The sequence below is a fragment of the Eurosta solidaginis genome, chromosome 4, assembly GCF_040869045.1.
Source record: "Eurosta solidaginis isolate ZX-2024a chromosome 4, ASM4086904v1, whole genome shotgun sequence".
In the NCBI taxonomy this organism is placed as follows: Eukaryota; Metazoa; Arthropoda; class Insecta; order Diptera; family Tephritidae; genus Eurosta; species Eurosta solidaginis.
In genome coordinates this window covers 113,089,702-113,113,952 of record NC_090322.1, presented here as the reverse complement: position 1 = coordinate 113,113,952, position 24,251 = coordinate 113,089,702, and the positions used below count along the sequence as shown (strand labels likewise).

The following is a 24,251-nucleotide window of genomic DNA, read 5'->3' as shown; positions in this document are numbered from 1 at the left end:
GAAATATTTGAATATGTGTGTAAAAAACCGCAAAAACTGATCCGTCAGTCAGGTGAAACTTCAGCGAAACTATTAAAATTAAAAAAAAATATTACCGTTGGTAGTACTTGTGTCAAGGTTTGTTAAAATAACAAAAATATTGAAATGAGTTTATTCGAAAACAAAATTTAAAAATTGGTTTTACGGGATACGTGCGAAATTCAGTTTCAAAATTTCGATTTTCCCTTATACTATATAGCGCAGCGTATCCGCCTACCACACCGAAAATCCTGGCTTCAAGTCCCGGGAAAAGCAACATCAAAACTTTACAAACAAGTTTTCTCAATTAGAAAACTTTTTCTAAGCGGGTTCGTCCCTCGGCAGTGATTTCGAGTGTATTTTTGCCATAGAAATATTGGCAGTAAAGATTCATCCTAACGCAGATGTCGTTCGGAGTAGGCGAAAAAGATGTGAACCAGTCCCTCTTATTTGTAGGCAAAATTAAAAGAAGCACGACGCAAATTGAAAGAGAAAGTCAGCTTAAATTCTCTTCGAAGGTATATCGTTGGTAATATTTTTTAGATAAAATTTATGCCGTGGTTATTTAAGACAATGTTTATACATAGAAATTAACTCCAGTTTACTTGTATTCACATACACATTTAAGGTACAGGATGAATCTATTTTCAGAAATTATAAAATTCTGATTTTTCTTCAGCTAATCAATATTTTTTTAATTTTAATACTGTTTTTTTTCTTCTTTTTTTCTAATAACTTTTCTTTTTTTTATATTTTTTTATTTTTTTTTTCTCAAGCTGAAACTTCCTGAAATTTATACATTTTTCGGACAATTCCCAAATCCAAGGTAATCGTTTAGGAAAAAGCAAGGCTGCCAAAAAAGCCGAAAAGGATCCGACATACTGTCGCCCATGCGTTGGAAATTCAGCCCATTGCTTAGAATGTTTCAAAAGGCATTAAATTTATATATTATATTCCAATTAGTCCTTATTTTAATAGTTATAAAACTTTGAATATTGCCTATTTTGTTTTCAATTATTTCATAATTTAAAACTTCTTGAATTAAAATACCAATAAAACGAAAACCATTAAAATAACATCTGCAGAATTTTTATATAATAAAACTCAGAGTACTATATAAGTGCCAAGAAGAAAAAATAATAATTCCACTCACAAACCACTTCAAAATGATCAATACAAAATTATATTACGTATGCCCACCGGTGGTGCACATGGCCTCTGATGAAATATTTGTGGCAGCGAACGTGTTAATTGAATTTCAAACCATCTTTTCTTTTAAATGTGTAATGTAAATCAGATTACATATTAATATTCAATATTATTATTATAAGCTTTTATTTACTTTCACTTGGCTGTTGTATGTAATGAAATCTTACAAGTTAAATTTGATACACTTCCCGGTGTCCGATTGAGCTGAAATTTTGCAGACATGTATAACTCCGATGACAATGCAATATTGCTTTGCGAGAATTCGATAAATTAATCAATAACAGAGTTATCGGTAAAGATTTGCATTCACAAAGGAATAACAGCCCAAGTCGTCAAGAACGCAGGTAAAGCCGGAGTCATTGGTGCCGTATGTCGTATCGCTGTATCCGTATCCCTAACGTAATCAGGTGTTTATCGTTACGACGGTAAACCAAAAACCAATTGGTTGGCTACGATACGGTTACGACCTTAGCGGCACCAATAATCGATTGCATTGATTCTCATAAGGTTGGTCGAATCAGCTGTTATAAGGTTACCGATACGGTTACCGATAAAGCACCAATGTCTCCAGCTTAACTTCGCCTTGTTTGTGTATGCAACAAACGTAGAAGTTAGGCTGTTATTTCTCAATGTTGCATACTTTTCTGCGCACTTGATTTGGTTTTACAGATTTTTGGCGATCACGGTTGCCACTTTGGCTCCATTTGGGCCAAAAATGGTCCCTTTCAACCCCATTTGGTCCACTGGTCCATTTTCTTCAATTTTGGTCCTTTTTAGGCAGTTGACCCGATTTTAGACCAAAAATGGTCGCTTCCAACCCCATTTGGTCCACTGGTCCATTTTCTTCAATTTTGGTCCTTTTTAGGCAGTTGACGCGATTTTGGTACTTTTTTTTCTTTTTCACTCAGGTAAGAATTCACAATATTGCCCAAAAAATTTGCAGCACATGCGTTAACCCACATATAATTTTGAATTTACTTGAATGGATTTGTCACCACAAAAAATTGCTCAGTCAATAAAAATGTACGAGAACAGTGACATTTCTCCTAGGAAATAATTTAGGCGAGGCATTAAAAAGAAAAGTAACCGCACTGTCGTTAATTTTTGATGAAACAGCCGACTTATGAAAAGACTCTTGTTTAATATTTATAATAATAATGACTAGATATTTTCATCGGTTATTAAACACTTAGTGAAAGATTTTTGTCACTAATAGAGCTAAAAGTATGTATTTCAAATGCACTTGTGCCTCTTAAGAAATTTGACAGAGCTTGCTACTGATGAAGCGTGGAGTTTAGTGAATTGAAAACTAAGTAAATGAATGAAACTAATTTATTTTGTATTAAGTGTACTTGCCACTTACTTAACTCAAGCCTACCGAGAGATATTGAGAGTTTGTGAAGGCACGTCGATATTTAAATCTTTTTCACCCAGCACAAGAAATATTTTAACTGGAAGGCAGAAATACTTCTTGAAGGCGATAACTTTATAAATGTACAACGAAAGCGATTAAAAAGTTTTGTTTTTATATTCAGCTTTTGAAGCAAATGCAAAAGAGATTTGATTTTGGAAGAAATATTTTGTGTAAAATTATCCCCGTAGGTGCTAGCATTAACCCCTTATGCCCGGTATCAAAACTCACACATACTGAATCTAGGCTATGATATAAAGTTTAAACGTTAAGAGAAAAAGTCAGCATCTATAGAAATAGTTCGACCAGAACGCAAATTTTTGAACCCTTCCTTACTAAAACTTAACTACGCTATACATTTTATTTCATTGCAACCAACAACATAATGCTGGAACTAAAAGCTTTGTGAGCAAATCTAGGTTCACAACGTTAGGTTGGCGAACGAAATACACCTATTCTAGAAATGTGAAAATATAATACCATGAACTACATTTTATTTTTGTTTGTTCCTTGAATTTAAGCAAAGTATTTATTATGCCCAGTAAAATTTTATATAGGAAACCATGGAAACATCTTAAAGTTTTGTATTTTACAACGAATACGACCTCCTTATATAGCAATAAAATAAAACAAAAATTTGGTCTTTTTTTTGAGATTTGGTCCTTTTTCCGTGAATTTTGGTCCGAAATGAAAACATGGTGTGGCAACCGTGTTGGCGATGGAACAGAGCAGAGATCTGCAATAAGTAGTTACAAACTGAACGCGACATTGGCAAAGTCACTATAAAATATGATTTTAAGTTAGTTAACACTCGAATAGAAGAACTTGACTGTTCACAGTTGACTTCGAAGAAACCTTGTAATGTTGATGCATTAATAGAAATGGATAGGATGAGAAACGTTACAAATAACTAAGTAAAGATTACATAACTAATTTAAACAATATTTGACCCTACTAAAAATTTAAAAAAATTCATATTTAAATTAAATTTAACAAAAAAGCTTTTCTAAGAATAAGCTTCTATTGTTAATAAAACGAACTAAAAAGTAAAAAATAAAATTAAAGAAAAAAAAACTTTTTTAAAAATAATATTTTATTATTGGTTAATAAAATTAACTAAAAAGTAAAAAATAAATTGACTGTAAGGAAATATAACACTTTATAAGTTCATTGTAACCTTTAACGATAATTATGCTTTTTCGTCTGCGACAAAAAAATTCAATATTGTATATCATGCTTATTTTTAATCTGTCCCTAGCTTCAGGGGTTTTCATTGATGATTGGAAAAGCACTTATATTACCCCTATTTTTAAAAGTGGAAATAAAAATGATATTTTAAATTATAGGCCCATATCCAATTTGTCGTCTGTTGCCAAGCTGGTTTGAATGCATTGTAAAAGAGAAACTTTATTTTCATGTGAAACATATAATTTGCGCAAACCAGCATGGATTTGTGGCAGCACGCTCGACAGTTACCAAACTTTCAGTCTTTACTGAGGATTGCCATTCGTGCTTTCGTAATGGTCTTCAGCTTGATACGATTTATACTGATTTTTCTAAGGCGTTTGACAAAATTTCTCACGTAATCCTTATTGAGAAACTTGCATTCCTGGGTTTTCATTCCAGTATCCTCAAATGGATAAAATCTTATTTACATAACCATTCAATGGTTGCTATCATAAACAAATCAGCCAAGATCCCGCATTCCGGAATTGGTGTATTTGTAATCGAATTTGAAAAAAAAGTTTGATGACGTAGCGCTTTTGAAGTTTTTCGATTTATTACATTTCTCTCATATTTCGCTACCAGTGTTCGGATTATTTAAAACTGTTACCTGAGTAAACGACTACGGCGGAGTAAAAATAAAATTTTCGGAGTATATTTTTTTTTTCTTTTTGAAAGCGGGCGAACAACTAACATCAAATTAATTTGGTGGCTTGCCAATCCCTTCGATTGTGTTTTCGTCATGAAAATTTTCTCAGCAAAAAAGTTATCTGCCTTATCAGATGCACATGGAGTTGGCCTAAAACGTGTAGGATTACCAAATAATGCTCCCATTAGCACACAACATTCTGGAAGAAAAGTGGGCTCTATCTCCCCGGATATTTATCGCGGAAAATACTATTATTATTTTCGGTTTATCATACATTTTTCATACTCCTTTAATGACAGAAGTTTTCAAGACCGGGGATGATTTCTGTAGGAATGACAATGGCGACCTGGTAACTGACGTACAGAGTGTGGGGAAGACGATTCCGATACCCCGATTGCCAATGATGAAAAACACGCTCCGGCATACAACTTTGGCGAAGTGAGAATGGCAATATTACGGCTAAAAAATCACAAGGTGCCAAGTAATGACGGGATACCCGCCGGGCTGTTCAAACATGGATCTTCACCTCCATGTTGGTATAAGATAAAGAAGCAAAAAAATTTGGTCTTGCAGTAAATGTGGACAAGACGAAGTTCTTGATGTCATCGTTGCCTTTGTAGCCACGTCACTGTTGACGGATATAAATTGGAGACTGTGAAGGATTTCGTCTATTTGGGAAGCAGCATTAAAAGCAAAAATAATGTCGGCATAGAAATCAAACGGAGAATAACTCTTGCCAACAAGTGCTTCTTTAAACAATTGAAAAGTAAAGTCCTGTCTCTTACTTACTTACTTAATTGGCGCTTAACCGTCTAAACGGTTATGGCCGTCCAACAAGGCGCGCCAATCGCTCCTTCGCTCCGCCAACCGGCGCCAATTGGTCACACCAAGGGAGTTTAAATCGTTTTCCACCTGGTCCTTCCAACGGAGTGGGGGCCGCCCTCTACCTCTGCTTCCATAGGCGGGTTCCGATAGAAACACTTTCTTGGCCGGAGCATCATCTTTCATTCGCATAACATGGCCTAGCTAGCGCAGCCTCTGCGTTTTAATTCGCTGGACTATGTTGATGTCTGCGTATAGCTCGTACAGCTCATCATTAAATCTTCTTCGGTACTCGCCATCGCCAACTCGAACACTCCCAAAGCCGCTTCATCTGCTGTTGTCATGGTCCATGCTTCTGCCCTATATAGCAGGACGGGTACGATAAGTGACTTGTAGAGTATGATTTTCGTTCGCCGAGAGAGGACTTTACTTTTCAATTGTCTACCTAGTCCAAAGTAGCATTTATTGGCAAGATTGATTCTTCGCTGGATTTCAGTGCTGATGTTGTTTCGAAATTATGACTGCCAACAATAGCGTGGTTGCCAAGGCGCATATGCGCTGACTCTTTGCTCGATGACAGCAGGTACTTCGTTTTGTCCTCATTCACCATCAAACCCATCTTTACCGGTTCTTTTTCCAGTTTGGAGTAAGCAGAGCTAACAGCGCGGGTGTTTAGGCCGATGATATCAATGTCATCAGCATATGCCAGTAATTGCACGCTTTTATAGTATATTGTTCCAGTGCGGTTAAGTTCTGCAGCTAGTATAATTTTCTCCAGCATTAAATTAAAGAAATCGCACGATAGGGGGTCACCCTGTCTGAAACCTCGTTTAGTTTCGAACGGCTCGGAGAGGTGCTTCCCAATTCTGACTGAGCTGATGGTGTTGCTCAATGTCATTTTGCACAGCCGTGTAAGTTTTGCGGGGAAACCAAATTCAGACATAGCGGCGTATAGGCAGCTCCTTTTCGTGCTGTCGAAGGCGGCTTTAAAGTGGACGAGGAGGTGATGTGTGTCGATTCTTTTTTCACGGGTTTTTCCAAGATTTGGCGCATTGTGAAAATCTGGTCGATGGTAGATTTACCAGGTCTGAATCCGCACTGATAAGGTCCAATCAGCCGGTTCACGGTGGGCTTCAATCTTTCGCACAATACATTTGAAAGGACCTTATATGCGATATTGAGAAGGCTGATTCAACGATAGTTGGTGCATTTTGCAGTATCCTCCTTCTTGTGGACTGGGCAAAGAACACTTAGATTCCAACCGTCGGGCATGCACTCTTCCGCCCATATTTTGCTAAGAAGCTGCTGCATGCGCCTTACCAACTCCTCGCCCCCGTACTTGAATAGCTCCGCAGGCAATCCATCAGAGCCCACGGCCTTGTTGTTTTTCAATCTGGTTAATGCTACTCTAACTTCGTCATAATCGGGCGGGGGGACATATATTCCATCATCATCGATTGCGGGATCGGGTTCTTCATCTCTGCGCGGTGAATTGCTGCCTCCATTTAGGAGAACAGAGAAGTGTTCCCTCCATAATCTAAGCACTCTCTGGACATCAGTTACAAGGTCGCCGTTTTCGTTCCTACAGGAGTTTGCACCGGTCTTAAAACCTTCCGTCTGTCGCCATATTTTTTGGTAAAATTTTCCGGCGTTATTCCTGGTGGCTAGCAGCTCAAGCTCCTCGCACTCACGCCTTTCTGATTCTGCGCGGTGAATTGCTGCCTCCATTTAGGAGAACAGAGAAGTGTTCCCTCCATAATCTAAGCACTCTCTGGACATCAGTTACAAGGTCGCCGTTTTCGTTCCTACAGGAGTTTGCACCGGTCTTAAAACCTTCCGTCTGTCGCCATATTTTTTGGTAAAATTTTCGGGCGTTACTCCTGGTGGCTAGCAGCTCAAGCTCCTCGCACTCACGCCTTTCTGATTCTGCGCGGTGAATTGCTGCCTCCATTTAGGAGAACAGAGAAGTGTTCCCTCCATAATCTAAGCACTCTCTGGACATCAGTTACAAGGTCGCGGTTTTCGTTCCTACAGGAGTTTGCACCGGTCTTAAAACCTTCCGTCCGTCGCCATATTTTTTGGTAAAATTTTCGGGCGTTATTCCTGGTGGCTAGCAGCTCAAGCTCCTCGCACTCACGCCTTTCTGATTCTGCTTTTTTCTTCCTGAAAAGGCGTCTCGCTTCCTTTTTCAACTCACGATAGCGTTCACACACTCCTCTTGTCGCGCTCGCTTTTAACGTAGCCCTGTAGGCAGCGTCTTTTCTTTCAGTTGCAACGCGGCATCCTTCATCGTACCAGTTGTTTTTTCATGGTCGCCGGTAACCAATTCTTTCCTCGGCGGCAGTACGAAGTGCTTTGGAAATATGCTCCCACTGCTCCTGTATTCCTATAGGATGAGTTGTACTCTCAGAGAGCAGGTGTGAGAGTCGAGTTGCGAAATCATTGGCAGTCTGTTGTGATTGAAGCTTTTCGACGTCTAGCTTCCCTTGTGTTTTGTGTCCTGTCTCGGCGAACAAAATTCTCGCTCTACAAGTCACTCATAATAACTGTCCTGATGTATGGCTCAGAATTATGGAAGGTGTCGAGAGAAGTTGAGATGGCTCTTTGAGTATTCGATAGAAAAGTTCTCCGGAGGATTTATAGTCCTGTCCGTGATGTCGACGGCGAGTATCGAAGGAGGTATAATGATGAGCTATATGAGCTTTTCGCAGATATGACGATAGGGCAGCGAATAAAAACAGAAAGCTCCGCTAGCTAGGTCATGTTATGCGTATGAACGGATACGCTCCAACAGTTTGTAAACAGAGGAAAGAGAAGACCTTCACTGAGTTTAGAGAGATAGTTGAAGGAAGCTTTGACCACGCTTGGTACCTGCAATTGGCGACTGTTTTCGCAAAACAGGGTTAGCTGACCTCGCTGAATCAACGTACTTCATTTTTATATAAAACTTCAAGAAGAGCAGTATGTTGAATTTAGTCAGGATTTACAGATCGAGTCCGGACATATTTTTTGCTTGCATTTTACTCCTATTCTGATTCCATACGAAAAATGTGAACAAACATGTCTTAAGACACGAACAATCGTCACTTGTAAACAATCAGCTTTTCATACGTATATATGCATTGAAAACTACAACAAAAAGATATTAGGTAGTAATACTATTTACTTTTCAACTCGACCCAAATAAACCTTTAAGATAAAAAATGTAGAGGAGGTAAGAGCGGAGCAAAATATTCCTATTGGAATAAAGTCTGAACACTGCGTCAGCAATAAAACATGTTATCAAAAGCGTGACGTCACGCCGAGAAATTTATTTCCCAGCCAACTATGATTTTTTTGCTCTCTCATTTTTTAATGCGGGATCTGTTATTGGTTCATGGGTTGCTATAGACGGGGAATTCTCGGATCCATTCATTGCTACATCTGGTGTGCCTCAAAGTAGCATATTAGGTCCTTTATTATTCATCTTGTTTATTAATGATGTTTCTTTTTGTTTCAACTCGTCTAGATTTCTCTTATATGCCGATGATCCTAAAATATATTCTGAAATAAGAGCCTCGCGTGATTCATCGGCGATTCAAAGTAAACTTAATAATTTCTTAGATTATTGCGCTTTGTACAGGCTTTACATAAATATTAACAAGTGTTTCAAAGTAACTTACTCTAAAATGGTCAAGCCTTTGGATACTTGCTATTGGTTGGCGGACTCGTGCCTTTCTGAGGTTAATGAAATTAAAGATCTTGGCGCGTATTTTGATAGTAAACTAAATTTTACTACTCATTTAAACTACATAATTACAAATTCTTTTGGAACACTTGCCTTTATGAAACGCCACTCTTCTAATTTTTCAGACCCATATACCTGTAAGCTTTTATACTCGGCCTTTGTCCGTTCTAAACTGGAATACGCAGCTGTTATTTGGAGACCATACCATTCAGTCCACATAAATCGTCTGGAGAAAGTCCAAAAGTGCTTTGTTCGTTTTGCTTTACGCTCTCTTAACTTTACTGAACCGATTCCGTCGTACGTTGCTCGTTGTCGATTAATTAGTTTGGTATCGTTATCCGATAGGAGAACGCTGTTATCGATTACATTTATTATTGATCTTGTTTCTGGCAGGATAGATTGTCCTTCCTTACTTCAGCTAGTTAACTTTAATGTGCCCTGCACAAATTTACGGAATTTTGTTGTTTTTCGTGTTGGACTTAACAGAACATTCTATGGCGCTAACGCTCCCTTGAATAAAATTATGTCTGATTACAACTATTTCTCAAATTTTCTGGATTTAGATTTTACGTATACCAAATCGGTTATTCAGTTCAAACTAAAAACCTATTTTTTAAGTAATACTTAATTAACATTAGCTGTACTATATTCTTAAGTGTCTGCTGTATAATAGACATACAAGTAAATAAATAAATAAATAAAATAAACAAAATTATATATTTTTAACATTAAAACTTTACACTTAATTATTAAATCTTACAGTTTATATCACAGTCCTAATTGTTCTAATAAAAGCGTGTTACATTGTGATAGCAAGAAACGGAGGTCCTAAATGTTCTTAATTATACCATCAAAATTTAACAAGCTTTTTACTAGAACAATTAGGACTGTGATATAAACTGTAAGATTTAATAATTTAGGTGTAAAGTTTAAATATTAAAAATATATAATTATGTACAATATGGAATTTTTTTGTCGCAGACGAAAAAGCCTAATTATCGTTAAAGGTTACAATGAACTTATAAAGTGTTATATTTCCTTACAGCCAATTTATTTTTTACTTTTTAGTTAATTTTATTAACTAATAATAAAAGCTTATTTTTAAAAAAGTTTTTTCCTTTAATTTTATTTTTAAAATTGAGTTAATGGAGACAATATTGGCTGCACTTTTTTTCATTAAAAAGATTTTAAAAATGAATATTAATATTTAGTCTGGTTAACCGTCCTGTGCATAGATGGGTACCCGGGTACCTTTTGCATATTCAAAAGCCATTTTTAAATAATCTACAAATAGAAACGAGTTAAAATTTTGTGACATCGCATTGGAATAAGTTTTCTACAAAAAGGAGGGGCGATTTTTTCAAATATAATTTCATAAAGATGATTTTTTTAATAAATTAGTTTTTTATAACTAGTTCTCATGGCTGGGATACCCAGATACCTCTCGTAGTTCTCACGTTTTTGCGTAATCTACAAATAGAAACAAGTTAAAATTTTGTGGCATCCTATGGGAATAAGTTCTCTACAAAAAGGAGAGAAAAATTTTACAAAATATTTTCATAAAGATGATTTTTTAAATTGCAATATACCAGTCGTCTACAAAAAGGTATGAAAAACACTGTTTAGCAAATGGTTTAAGTAATCGAACAGCGATTGAACAGGTGATCGGGGCTGTTTGCTATTGTGAATGTTTTTTAGAAACTTTCGCCACTTGTATGAATTCACAATGATTCAAGTAATCGAACAGCGATTACAAGTGATCCAGTCTGTTTCCTATTGTGAATTTTTTTTCAAACATTTGCCACTTGCAAGGCCACTTGTATGGTTCCGCTATGGCCACTTGCATGAATTCGCCATGGCACTAACCTTAGCTTCCTTCTTAATCCTGTATAATTAGGGGACTCATGTAACCGTATAAATGCCTTATAAAGTGTGTAAACGTATAAATTTATCTAGTGCGTAAACAAACTGTCAAATTTTGTATGAAAAATCATTTACACAATTTGTATAAATTTACGCGCACATTTCATTGTGTAAACGTGGTAAACTCAAAGGAATGCAACCTTGCAGACATTACAGTCAGCATTTTCATCAGAAATCTCCAACATCAGCAAGTAAAGGCGTTTTAGTGTTGATTTTTCACTTAATCTTGGTATTTTTTAATTTGTATAACAATCAAAAAAATTTGTTTGGCAATAATACAGCTGAAAAACAATCAAGTTAATCAAGAGTATTACTAGGTGCGTTCATATAACCGCGTGTGTAAATGGATATAATTTTACTCCTTATAAGTTTATATGCTATCATGAGTCCCCCTAATAATTAGCTGGAAAACTAAAGAATATTCAATTAAGGGGGCTGATTAATAAGTATGAGTTCTGTTGCCCGTTTCTATATCCTTGCGATACGAATTATATCGCAAAAAGCAACCCTGATGCATTGTTATCGCAAGGTAGTGTTTCTGTATGAGTGGTGAATATGTATTTTCGTTATTTCTTGCGATATTCATATCACTAGCTCCGAAGGTGGTGATAGCATACATTTTCTGTAATTTAAATTTTTTGTGCGCTAAGCAGCTTTTAATTTTTTCATTCTTGAGTTTGTCAATTTTAGCATTTAAAAAGGCTGAAACACCAAAAATATATCACGGTGAACGTGTGAATACTTAATAGAGAGCAGAAATTTGTTTTTTGGGCGAGATTGAGCAGAAAAGCGAGGGATTGTCTCTGAAGAAGTGTGAATTTGGAGGAAGAAATATTGATCAATTTATTATATACATCTAAGAACTGTCCATACATATATCAGCAATGGAGTAGGATGCCAAGCTTTTAGTTTTAAAGAAAGTATTGCACAAAACTACGCTCATATGACGTGATGAACCAATTTTCGTATACGCCGTTTATTTGGACAGCGAAGTCGATATTAAATGGAAGATTTTACAGAAAAGCTTTTCCGGCACTTATACGAAATGATGAAGACCTTTTCTTGTTCTGTAAATATGCTGCACTTATACAGCGTGAACAAAAACGTAAAGGATTTTCTAAAAAATATACAAAAGAATTATAGGAAGGGGGACTTTCTGAGGTAAATGTACATAAATATTCTCGGTAAAAACGGCGGAACCCAAAGGTTCAAAATAAGTTCGGCAAGGCGAATGTTTTTTTTTGGATTGTGTCGTGAATCCAAATGTTTATTGCTGCTTGTTTATGTATACTAACATTTTATGTTTTTATTTGCAGACAAATGAAATAATAGATGACCTAGAATTTTTGGATCTTACTAACCAAGCTCCAAAAGTGACTTCAAGGGCGACTCCACAACCAAAGACAAACTCTACCGTACTCGACCCAGCTACATCTCAATCGAACCCACTTGAAATTTGAATAAAGTGTTTCAAATTAATTGCAATGCTTTGTACATACATATAAAGTATCTATTTCATACAAAACTACATCTGAAATGAATTTAATGAAGAAATATTGAAAATTTAAACAATAGCCGCAAAATAGTTTATATAGTAGTGCATACATATTAATTATAATTAAATAAATCAGCATTCACATAGATAACGTTTTCTTTTTTCTCTAACTCATTACACAATATAAATATAAACGTAATAATGCACCTAAAAACACATTACAACTTCCATTATATTTAATAATTATATTTACAAAAAAAAATATCATTTATTTATACTAATAATTATAGTTAGAAAATTTTTGTTCTTGTTGTTGTAGCGATAAGGTTGCTCCCCGAAGATTTTGGGGGGTGTTATCGATGTGATGGTCCTTTGCCGGATACAGATCCGGTACGCTCCGATACCATAGCACAATTAAGGCGCTAGCCCGACTATCTCGGGAACGATTTATGTGGCCACATTAAACCTTCAGGCCATTCCCTCCCTCCCTACCCCCAAGTTCCATGAGGAGCTTGGGGTCGCCAGAGCCTCGTCTGTTAGTGAAACAGGATTCGCCGCGGATAGGTGACAATTGGGTTTGGAGAAGCTATATATTGCGCTGGCCACCTGAAGGGTTGCGCTACACAGCCCCTTGAATCTGGTATTTTAGTCGCCTCTTACGACAGGCATACCTACCGCGGGTATATTCTGATCCCCTAACCCGCTGGGGGTGTTCTGTGCATATTTGTAATACTCCTATATTGCTACAAAAGGCTAGGTACATTCCCAAACATCAGAGTGCCGATATATTGATGTTTAAACGTTTTTGTTTTTGTGTTCAACATTCGAATGTACCTAAATTTAAATTTTTTCTTGTCACACTTATGCTGTACGATCACAAAAATTTTATAGGCTGTCTTGTTTTGATTTCGAATTTAAAACACATTGCGAGCATTTTCTATTAGCAATATAGGAGTATTACATATATGGTTCTGTGAGAACTTTATTGAATGGTCTCATTCTGTCTGCTGTGTATAATTTTATGCAACTTGTTTGCCTTTTTCACCTTGGTCGCTAATTTTGTTCTTGCTAGTCTAAATTGTACAATTATCCGTAGCCATCAACGGCCAGTATCCTCTTTTCTACAATCCCAGGGAAACGTATTCGCCGGCCTGCAGCTCAACCAAATCCTTTTTACGATCTGGAAGGGAATGAAAGTAAATTAATGCTATTTGGATATTGAGAAAGATACAGAGGTAGATAAAAGTAGACAAGCCAACGAATCCTATTTATTTCGCAGGCCAGGATAAAGCCACCCCAAGTTCCTTTCGGAAAGAGGGTAGAAGGGTTAATGTGGTTTCCCGAGATGGTCGGGCAAGTGCCATAATGGTGGTATTTTCCGGAATGTACCGAATCAATATGCTGTCCACATCGACAACAGGAAGCTCCTCATGGAACTTGGGGGTGGGGAGGGAGGGATGGCCTGAAGGTTCAATGTGGCCATATAAATCGTTCCCGAGATGGTCGGGCCAGCACCTTAATGGTGCTGTGTTACCGGAGCGTATCGGATCTGTATCCGACAAAGGACCATCACATCGATAACACTCCCCAAAGCCTTCGGGGAGTAACCTAATCGCTACAACAACAACAACAACAACAGGAAAACTCCCGAAAATCTGCAAGGAGTCTCCTTATCGCTAGAGTGAAAATAGTTTTCGATCCGTGATCTTGAGCGGGAAGCTATTGTTATACTGGTCATTAACATCGACTGTTGATTCTACCTTAACATTTTAAAAATAATATCATAAACCATTTGTAAAGAGTCATATCTCGGTATTATTTACCCATCGGTTAAGAGCCAAAAGTGATTCTTCGTCAGGAATCTGGCCACCACAATGTCAGCTTAGAACGAGCCAAGGGGTATCTATGACAAGTTAAAACCTTTAATGCCAAGTTTTCGCAACCCGGTAAAGGATGAATATTAGCCATACTAAAGACCATATTACATTGGGTTAACCACAGACAAGCAATCATGTTCATACCAACGTTTTACAGCATTAAAAACACCTTTCTCGCACCGTACATGCAAATTGTCTCTTTCTATGATAGGTTGCAACTTTTTGGCGTCAAAATCTAAAATTCACTGCTCTAGGTTACCTGCGAGATAATAAAACAATAAATTTCCATATCCATTTACATGCATAAAGTTTTGTATTTCGTAAGCCAGAATTTTTCATTTAGTATCTCACACTGAGTCTACTTCTCCAGACTATATGCTGGCTGCAATATGAAATCGGTTATATTCTCTATTATAAAATCAGCAGTTTAGAACAGCGCCTTTCAATTATAGTATTAAAGCCGCTTCTAACATCCGATCCACATTGTCAATGGTTATGAGCGTTTTGCCGGTATAGTAAAAGGTGATTAAGCGCTCGAAAGTGCCGCTGTCGATATTGGTGGTTTCTATAAGTGGACAAATCCCGTTGTCCCTTTTGAACAGTTCACCGAAATAAGGGCTTGCCGCCGATAGAAATAGACGATGAGCCGTAATTCTGTAAATATATATATAACAAGCGTAGTTAATGTATGTGACATACAAGCTGCAATAGCGTTAATTCAAATGAAAGTTTACTTACAAGGAAGATGGATTTGTAAGTTTGAATGTCACACCAACTAAATTCTGGTCGTCAAAGAGTTCATATATTTGAAACAAAAGGTTTTCAATAAAGTACTTGGCTCCATCTGAGGCGTTGCCGTGTGATGTTACATGCTGCCATTGCTATTGCGTGAGGAAGTATAGTTTTTTTATAATTTTGAATTTTAGAATGTTAGATTACTTACTTGGATACTCCGTGGTGTATGCTTTTAGTTCGGAAGGTTGTCGTTGTTGTATTTATGGACGTTTTTGAAGTCGCTGCAATATATCCAGGAATTGCCCGATCGAGATAAACTGTATTTTTTTCCGGTTTTGGGAATTGAATATTCCAATTCCAATAGATGGCAAGAGGACGCTTAGATTGCCTCTTAAATCGCAAGCTTAACAAACGTATAAGGGTAATATACATGCAACATTCAGACGTGCCTAACCAGCTAGCTCGTCGCAAAGTACATACCTGTAGCACAATATTTTTCTTTTATTATTATAGTCAAGGGATGATTGTAAATCACTTATAATACCAGTTTAAGCAAAAGTTCACAATTTTTATAATGAATCTTGAACTTCTTCTCTTGCGATTAAAAAGAATTTGTGTTTGCTATTATATCTTTTTCGCTATTGGTGACATATCCTATGTTCCAATTCGATTGTTCCATCGATATGATAAAAACTCACCACTATTATATCGTAAGGTGAATTGGGTGCGTTACAGAAACACTTTTCATATCGAAAGCGATACGTGCCTTGCGATAGCAAATCGTTCGTTATTATAACGCAAGGTTACAGAAACGGGCTACTGAAATGTACATTTTTTTCATACAAATTTTTGATATGAAAAAAAGTGAACATTTTGAATTTCGCAGTTGGTGAATTTACCCCTGGAAATAGAAATCAATGCGTGGGCTAGATAAAGTTCAGCTACGGAAAATTTAAAACGATATCTCTATTAGGCGTATTAACAGTGCCTACTTATTTCTAACAAATGATTCTACGCACTTGTCACGAGTGGGACATACTTAATTTCCGAACAATTTCTTAACAAGTTAAAAGAAGTCAAAACTGAACTGTTGGATATATTTAAAACGAGTTTCTAAAATTATGTAAGCAGTACGAAATGAAAGAACGACTAGCAAAATTTAGGACAACAACTTTTTTGTCATGGGTGAGACACATAGAATATAGGGCTTATAAAATTTTGTACTCAGCTTTATTAAAAATAGATGAGTTACCGTAGCTATTTTTCTTATTATTCACTCGAGTGGTAAATCACAAATTGTTTAACGCTTTATTTTAAGAGTGAAGAAAAGGTATTGAAAACTGATTCAAAGAATAAATTTAAATTAATTTAAATAAAGTCTATTTTTTCATTTCAATCAACGCGTTTCGACGCATATTCGCGTCTTCCTTAGGATTCTAATTTATTTTTTTTTTTGTTTTTTTTTTTTTTGAAAATACGAAAAACTAAGTTATTAAAAAAAGGAAAATTAACATGTTACATATAAAACTGATTTTACATTTCACTAAACTTACAATATCGACAACATTAAATTCGTCTAGTTATTGAGCACATATAAACATAACATTAACAAACAGATACATTTGTTTAAACAAGTCAAACCGCTCAGCATAAATTAATATTGTGACGAATATTAGCAACACTAAGGGATACTATCATCTCTAAGCCGATACTAAGCAGTGACTTGTATGTACATAAACAAATCAATTATTATGTCTACACATATGTACATGTCAGCAGCGGGGAGATGCTCACAAAAGTATGCAATCATCAGCAAAGTATTTCTCACACATACACATGCATATATCTGAGATGCTCACAAAATTAAGCAATCATTTGTGCAAGTATCACCCACATATACACGCGCATATGAGAAGCTATAAACTTGTATCTGTAGTTTATAGCTGGTAAACAAGTAGTAAATTCTAGAAGAAGAAACGCCTAGAAGTATGCGAACGAGACATCACAGAGTATAAAAGGAGTTAAAGCTGAGTAAGCAGTAATCAGTTTGATTCAAGGAAGCTATTGGTTGTGAAGTATCAGTGTTATTGTGAAGTACTTTAATGAAGACCATTTTGCATTATTGAATATTAGAGTTATTTTTTCAACAGTTCAGCGATACGAACGTTAGTAGAAGGTGTAAAATAAGCGGAGTTTCACTAAATTCGTTACAATTGGTGTCAGAAGAGGAACATGGCAAAGTTAAGTGAATTAAGGTTCCAGCAACTGAAAAAGGAGTTGGAGAACCGTGAATTGAATACAACTGGCAATAAGATCGAACTTCAAGCACGGCTACGAGAGGTAATGGAGTTGGAAGGAATTAATGTGGACAAGTATGTCTTTTATCCTGATGTGGAAGAGCCAGCGACTAAAATGGAGGAGAAGATAGAGACTCCGAATCCATTGGCAAGTGTTGCCACTAACGCGGTACTATCAGTTTTGAAACAAATCTTAACCGAAATGTCATCTCAACTGGCAGAACAGAAGACCAGTATAGCATCACAGCTGGAAGAACAAAAGACATATATGGCAACTCAACCGAAAGAACAAGAGACACGTATAACAGTACAACTAGAATCACAAGAAGCGCGTATATCATCAAAACTCGGTGCGCGCATTGCCGACAAAATAATGCAGTTTGAAGAAAAATTCGAGGCAGAGGTGGATGTTTTGAGAAGTGGTATCCAGGAGTTGCAACTTAATCGCCCGGCTTCTTCACCGAGTAATACGAAGGTAAAAACTTCATCATTTGACGGTTCTATTCCTTTCCAGGTATTTAAGCTTCAATTTGAGAAGACGTCAGCAGTGAATAACTGAAATGAGGATGATAAAGTTGCTGCACTGTTCGTGGCATTGAAAGGGCCTGCAGCTGAAATTTTACAGGCAATTCCAGAGTACGAACGGAACAGTTATGAAACATTGATGAGCGCTCTAGGGAGGCGATACGGAAGCGAACACAGAAAGCAGATATACCAAATGGAGTTGCAAAACCGCTACCAAAAAGCTGGCGAAACATTGCAAGAGTTTGCTTCGGATGTTGAAAGGTTGACTGATTCAGGAAACAGCGTCGCTTCTGTGTAAGCCAGTTTTCAAAGCACGCCGTGTGGAAGTGGAATGGCCAGACTGGGTGAACACAATATTGGAGGCGCTGAAGGGATCACAACAGAAAAATGACGGAGTTATGAAGTGTTTCAGGTGCGATAACCCAGGTCACATTGCACGTCATTGCAGCAGCGGTCCTTGAGTGGCCGTAAACGCAAAGCTGGAGGAGATGAGCAAGAGTGTGCCAGGTGTAAAGATTGAGAGCTAGCGCCAGCAAATTGGAAGAAAATCGAGCAGTCTTAACGTCAGAGGAAATTTGGATCGAAAGGAGCGAGTATAACAAAGTCCGGGGAGAAGTGATCTCTGAAGTCTTAATTGGGAAGGTCATGGTTCTACACAAATACGTTGTGGCGGAGATTGTTGATGAAGTCATATTGGGAGTGGACTTCTTAGTTGACCACGACATCAGGATCGATCTTTAGAAAAAAGGTCTGTCCTCTCGTTAACTTTTGTTTCTGTCATTATACAAGGAACTGTTGACTGTACTTACCTTCTGGAGCGCATTTATCTCAATGTCCCGCAAAGGACACTGCGATTTTCAAATATTTTTTATTGCGAAAACTTTAAGAAAAACTAACTTCGGGACGCCCCTTTGTCAAGGGCTGTTAATAAATTCAATATAATCTCTAATTCTATCGATATTGATTTTTCGGTCTCGAAATCATATTTTCTGTGTATGGTATGGATTCGCCTTGAAGTTAGCATAACGGGAAAATCTGGATTGCCATTGTTGTTTCAGTTGAAAACGGTCAATTAGGATTCTGTGCAGTGACGTAAAAGATTGAAACAGGGTTTATGTAGTCACAAAAGTATTGCTCCTGTTCCCCAGCATTTTAATTTTATATCATAGCGGAAATTATTTTGTTCAGAGCTATTGATTTTCATTAAAAATTTTATTCAATACATGAGGTTACTCCTCTAAGTGCAAAATGCAAAGAAAACGTATAGTTTTTCAAATTATTTTGAAAAACTTTTTAAACTCAACAACAAAGTATATCGGTAAAATATGTTCTAAGATTTCTGAATTTCTGTACCCAAGTTCATTATATTTGTATAATACAAGAATCTGGTAACAGCATTTTTAAATGAAAAAACAACAATGTTAATTCAAAAAAACGTATCTCAATATTATTATTATTAATAGGTCTGGAAGCACTGCGACCTTTGTGCAGATCTATTGTGGAAGACCTTTCAGCCTAATTTTGAATCTGGAGGCTTTTGATGTATCTAAGTACCTCTTCAGGCTTTTTACTCCATATCACATAGGGATTAAGAGTCCCACCACCTAGATGGGATAGTCTCTGCCTAGCCAGAGCGACGCATTCGCAGAAAATGTGAAACGGCGTTTCATCATCCAGCTCACAGAAACAACAAATTTGGGTATAGGTTAGATTTAATTTACTTAGGTGATATCGTAGACCACAGTGTCCCGTATAGTACCCAGAGAGAGTCCTTAGGTCCACCCTGCTTAGATTAATGAGTTTGGCTGATAATTTCGTTGCCGGAAGTATAAAAGTTGGGCTGCCTTTGCCCTGGGCAGTCAATCCAATGACGTCTGAATTGTTTATTTTCCCAATTACGAATAGTTTCCCCTGGTGTGTGCTTTTGTAAGTCCACAAAAGGGCTGTGGACCATAGAATGCTGCTGTAGCACCCTGCTTTTCTAGGTAATGAATATGCAATCATTACCTTCATGTCCCTGATGTCCGCGAACCCATCCTAACAAAACCTTGTTTTTGGCTCCCAGGGCATTAATGATTTCAGTGCATTCATCCACTAGCTTAGATGTAACTGTATAGGATTGCAAGGCACGCAGGGCCGCCTGGCTGTCCGACATAATGTAGATGCTCTTCGATGTTGAGCCTCTCCGCAGACATTCTCTACCACAGACTTCTATTGCATGAGTTTCTGCCTGAAATATGCTGGGGTAGCATCCCATTGGTATCGATTTCTTGAATTTCGGCCCATAGATGCCAGCTCCCGTTCTTCCGTCATGGAATTTCGATCCATCCGTGAACCAGACCTCTGAGTCAGCGTCGTTGTAAGGATTCCCTATTTCCCAGTGTGTCCTGTCCACAATGGACACTTCAAAGTTCCGTGAGATTCTGAGCTTAGGGGACATTACGTCACGCAGTTGTAATGAGGGATTTCCTATGAATTTTCTTATTCCTTTCATATGCCCTATCATATTTCCTTGCTTCCACTCAGAAATATTTGGAAGTCTTAGAGCGCCTAGTGTTGCCTCTTTCTCTATCAGAATAGGGAAGGTAGGTATTCCCACTAAAGCACTAAGTGCATCAGCAGAGCGGTTCTCATCGCACCCGTTATGCCACCGCAAACTAATCGATGCAGTTTGCTTAGTTTAGCTGTTGCCGTTCTTTGTGTGGCCTTCTGCCACCAAACTGGGGAAGCATGGGTGACTATCGGCCTTACAACTGTATTAAATGTCCAATATACCATTTTTGGGCATATCCCCCATGTTTTGCCGTAGACACGAGTACAGGCGAAGAAAGCTCTTGTTGCTGTAAGCATAAGAAAAAATATTATAAGGTATCCTATGTGGTTGGGGCTTTAGTCATACTTGACATTCGCGCGTAGTGGTAAGAAAGTAACGCACATGGCGTACCATAGAAGTGGCGGACACGATGGGATCCGAAGATTACAGGTGATATAACATTACCTTGTTTAGGATAGCATCCAAATGCGCATTCCACGATAGGATTCTCTCCTGTGTGACCCCTAGATATTTAGCCTCCATTGAGAATTGTATTTTTGTACCACCCAGGGATGGTTCTGAGATGGATAATTTCCTTCTCCGGGTGAAAGGCACTATAACGGTTTTGTTAGGATTGATAGACAATCCTTTGGTATCACACCACGTCTCTATGATGCAAAGAGCCTGTTGCATACGATCTGATATTGTATCTTCGTGCATCCCTGTGATGCAAATAACTAGGTCATCTGCATATCCTTGTGTGTCAAATCCCTTGGTCTTCATTAAATGAAGGAGGTCATCTATGACCAGGGGCCACAGGAGAGGGGAGAGTACACCTCCTTGTGGGCATCCTCTTGTGGCCGCAATTGATTCAATTGTCCCTCCCAGTTCCAAATGGGTTTTTCTACTCTTTAACGTGGACAGCACCAATCGAATTATTATAGGGCTTATGTCCTTGTCAATCATAGCTTGTTCGATAGCTTGATGTGTTGTGTTATCGAAAGCCTGATATATCAATAAAAGTGCAGAGGGCTATATTTTTAGACTCTATAGCCTTTTCGATTTTTTCCGTGAGAATATGAATAGCCGTCTGTGGATTTCCCTGGCTGGTAGGCGAACTGATTCCTACACAGAGGGACTTATTGGTCGGTACGACGAGGGCAGTTGCTCGGGTTTCCTTGGCTTTGGTAAAAATACTACCTTAACCTCTGCCCACCTGCTTGGGATATAGCCGAGCAGTAGTGATGCCTTATATAAAGGTAGACCCCATCCAGTCCCTGGTTTCACAGTGGTGAGCTTTGTTGCTATGCTTTTTTCATTACCGCTGATGGTTGGCAAATCTGCCATTATGGGCGGTAATTAATAGCCTGCGGTGCAGTCAGCAAAGTGTGTTTCGAGTAATAGTTTGCTCGTCTCCTCCGGCCGCGTGGTGTAGCTCCCATCTGTTTTTTTAACTAGCCAACTACATTTCTGAGATCTCTAGAAAGGGCCTTTTGTAGTCGAACCGCTGCTGGAAGATCATTAATCTTTTCACAGTGTTCTCTCCTGGTAGCCCTTTTAGATTTCCTAAGTTCTTTATTGTAAGATGTTAGAGCGACTTTGTAGGAATCCCAGCCGCCCGTAGCTCTCGCTTTATTGAACAGCTTCCTAGCCTTCCAAGCTTTATGTTCCACCAAGGCACATCGTGTTGTGTACGTATTGTGACGAATATTAGCAACGCTAAGGGATACTACCATCTCTAAGCCAATACTAAGCAGTGACTTGTATGCACATCAACAAGTCAATCACTATGTCTATACATATGTCCATACAATCGGCGGAGAGCAACGCACAAACACATGCATATATCTGAGATACTCCCAAAAGTGGGCAATAATTTTTGCAAGCATCACATATACACGCGCATATGAGAAGCTATAAACGTAGTTATAGGTGGCAACTAACTAGTAAATTCTAGAAATAGAAGCGCCTAGAAATATGTCAACGAGGAAACCAAACAGTATAAAAGCGGCAACAGAGTAGGCACGAAAATCAGTTTGATTTAAGCAACCTATCAGTTGCGAAGTATACGTGTTATTGTGAAGTACTTTAATAAAGGCAATTTTGCACTATTGAATAGTGGAGTTATTTATTCAACAGTTTAGTGATTCGAACGTTAGTAGAAGGTTGCAAATAAGCGGAATTGCACTAAATTCGTTACAGTATCTTTCCTTGGGGGCCAACTCTCATTGAAAGCTGTTTTAATGTCTGAGTGGAGGTGTTCAGCTTCTTTCTCATGCTCCTGCATGATGGTTATGGGTCCCTGGAAGCTGTTTCCAGCTTATTCAATAACAAAACGGAAAAGCTTCCAGTTCGTTTTCCTGGGATTTCTAAAAACTGGCATGTGTTCCGGAAAGTGACCAATGACGAATACAATGTGTTTCGGTCCGACATTGACTCCTCCCCTGAAACATGCCAGTTAGAGACGGTGCTGGCCATATTATGGCTGCACAGATTAATATCTAAAACTTCCCCTCTAATAGCATTTACAAAGGTGGGTTCATTGCCCCGCTTGATAATGCTTATATTATTACTATTGATAAACTCAAGGAGGTACTCACCCCTGTTGCTGATGTTCGTCCTACCCCATATTGTATGATGGGAATTTGCATCACAACAGAGGATCCATGATGTGTCACTCTGCTGACAGTATTTATGGAGTTGTCCTCTCTAGACGTATGGCCGGTCTTGAACTAAAGTAGCACCTGTTTATAGGAAAACTTGGCCCAGGGGAAACGGAGTACAGATGGGAGTAGAAGGGAAATCTGGCTATAGGGAGGAGAAAAGGGTCGCCGCTCGCATTCGCCGCCGGAGCGTTACCAGGTGTCACCGCGAGGAGGCTCCACCCCAATATGGGGGGAGGGTGTAAGCACCTACGAGTCGACGTTTTGGGATGACACCGGTGTGTGCAAGGCGAGACATCCCCATCAAAGAAACCCAAAAGTGTGTATAACAGTCAAACTTTCATTCAATCATATTTTTGCCTGCTTCTTTGGTTTGCTTTCACTCACAGCACCGTTTTAATTGCGGGAGACTTCCACAACGACAGAAATTAAGGCGGATTTACATAGGCGCTTTGGTTGGGTTGCATCTATCTGAAGCTTTGGCAGACCCATATTATAAAAATGAGACTGCTTGTCATTTTAAATCGCTTTAAAGCGGCGAAAGAGTTGTAAATCCTCCTTTGAGAATTTCCCAACTTTTTGAGTCCCTTAATGAACAAACTTTGTTTAGCAAGGTAAAAGAGATGCCATAAATTTAACTCTCTGTCGGGCGAAGCATAGAAATATTAGGGGGACTCATGAAAGCATATAAACTTATAAGGTGTAAAATTAAATCCATTTACACACGCTGTTATATGAACGCACCTAGAAATACTCTTGATAAACTTGATTGTTTATCAGCTGTATTATTGCCAAACAAAAATTTTTTGATTGTTATACAAATTAAAAAATGCCAAGATTAAGTGAACAATCAAAACTAAAACGTCTTTACTAAGATATTCTTGTAAATGACTTGCTGGTGTTGGAGATTTCTGATGAAAATGCCTGCTGTAATGTCTGCAAGGTTGCATTCCTTTGAGTTTACCGCGTTTACACAATGAAATGTGCGCGTAAATTTATACAAATTGTGTAAATGATTTTTCATACAAAATTTGACAGTTCGTTTACGCACTAGATAAATTTATACGTTTACACACTTTATAAGGCATTTATACGGTTACATGAGTCCCCCTATTTACATAAGCGCTCTGGTTGCGTGCCGAC

At 37.9% G+C, this 24,251-nt stretch overlaps 1 protein-coding gene and 1 long non-coding RNA gene across 3 annotated transcripts in view; one reads left to right on the top strand and one right to left on the bottom strand.

Annotated features, from left to right (window-relative positions):
- Positions 1-24,251, top strand: part of LOC137250157 (transcriptional regulator ovo-like) — a 181,873-nt gene that overhangs the window by 105,807 nt on the left and 51,815 nt on the right. The gene's annotated exons all lie outside the window — the stretch shown is intronic.
- LOC137250158 (uncharacterized) lies at positions 14,520-15,707 on the bottom strand. Its single transcript, XR_010952812.1, has 3 exons — positions 15,299-15,707; positions 15,094-15,236; positions 14,520-15,009 (listed from the first exon to the last, which is right to left on the bottom strand). It is a non-coding gene; the product is annotated as an uncharacterized lncRNA (long non-coding RNA).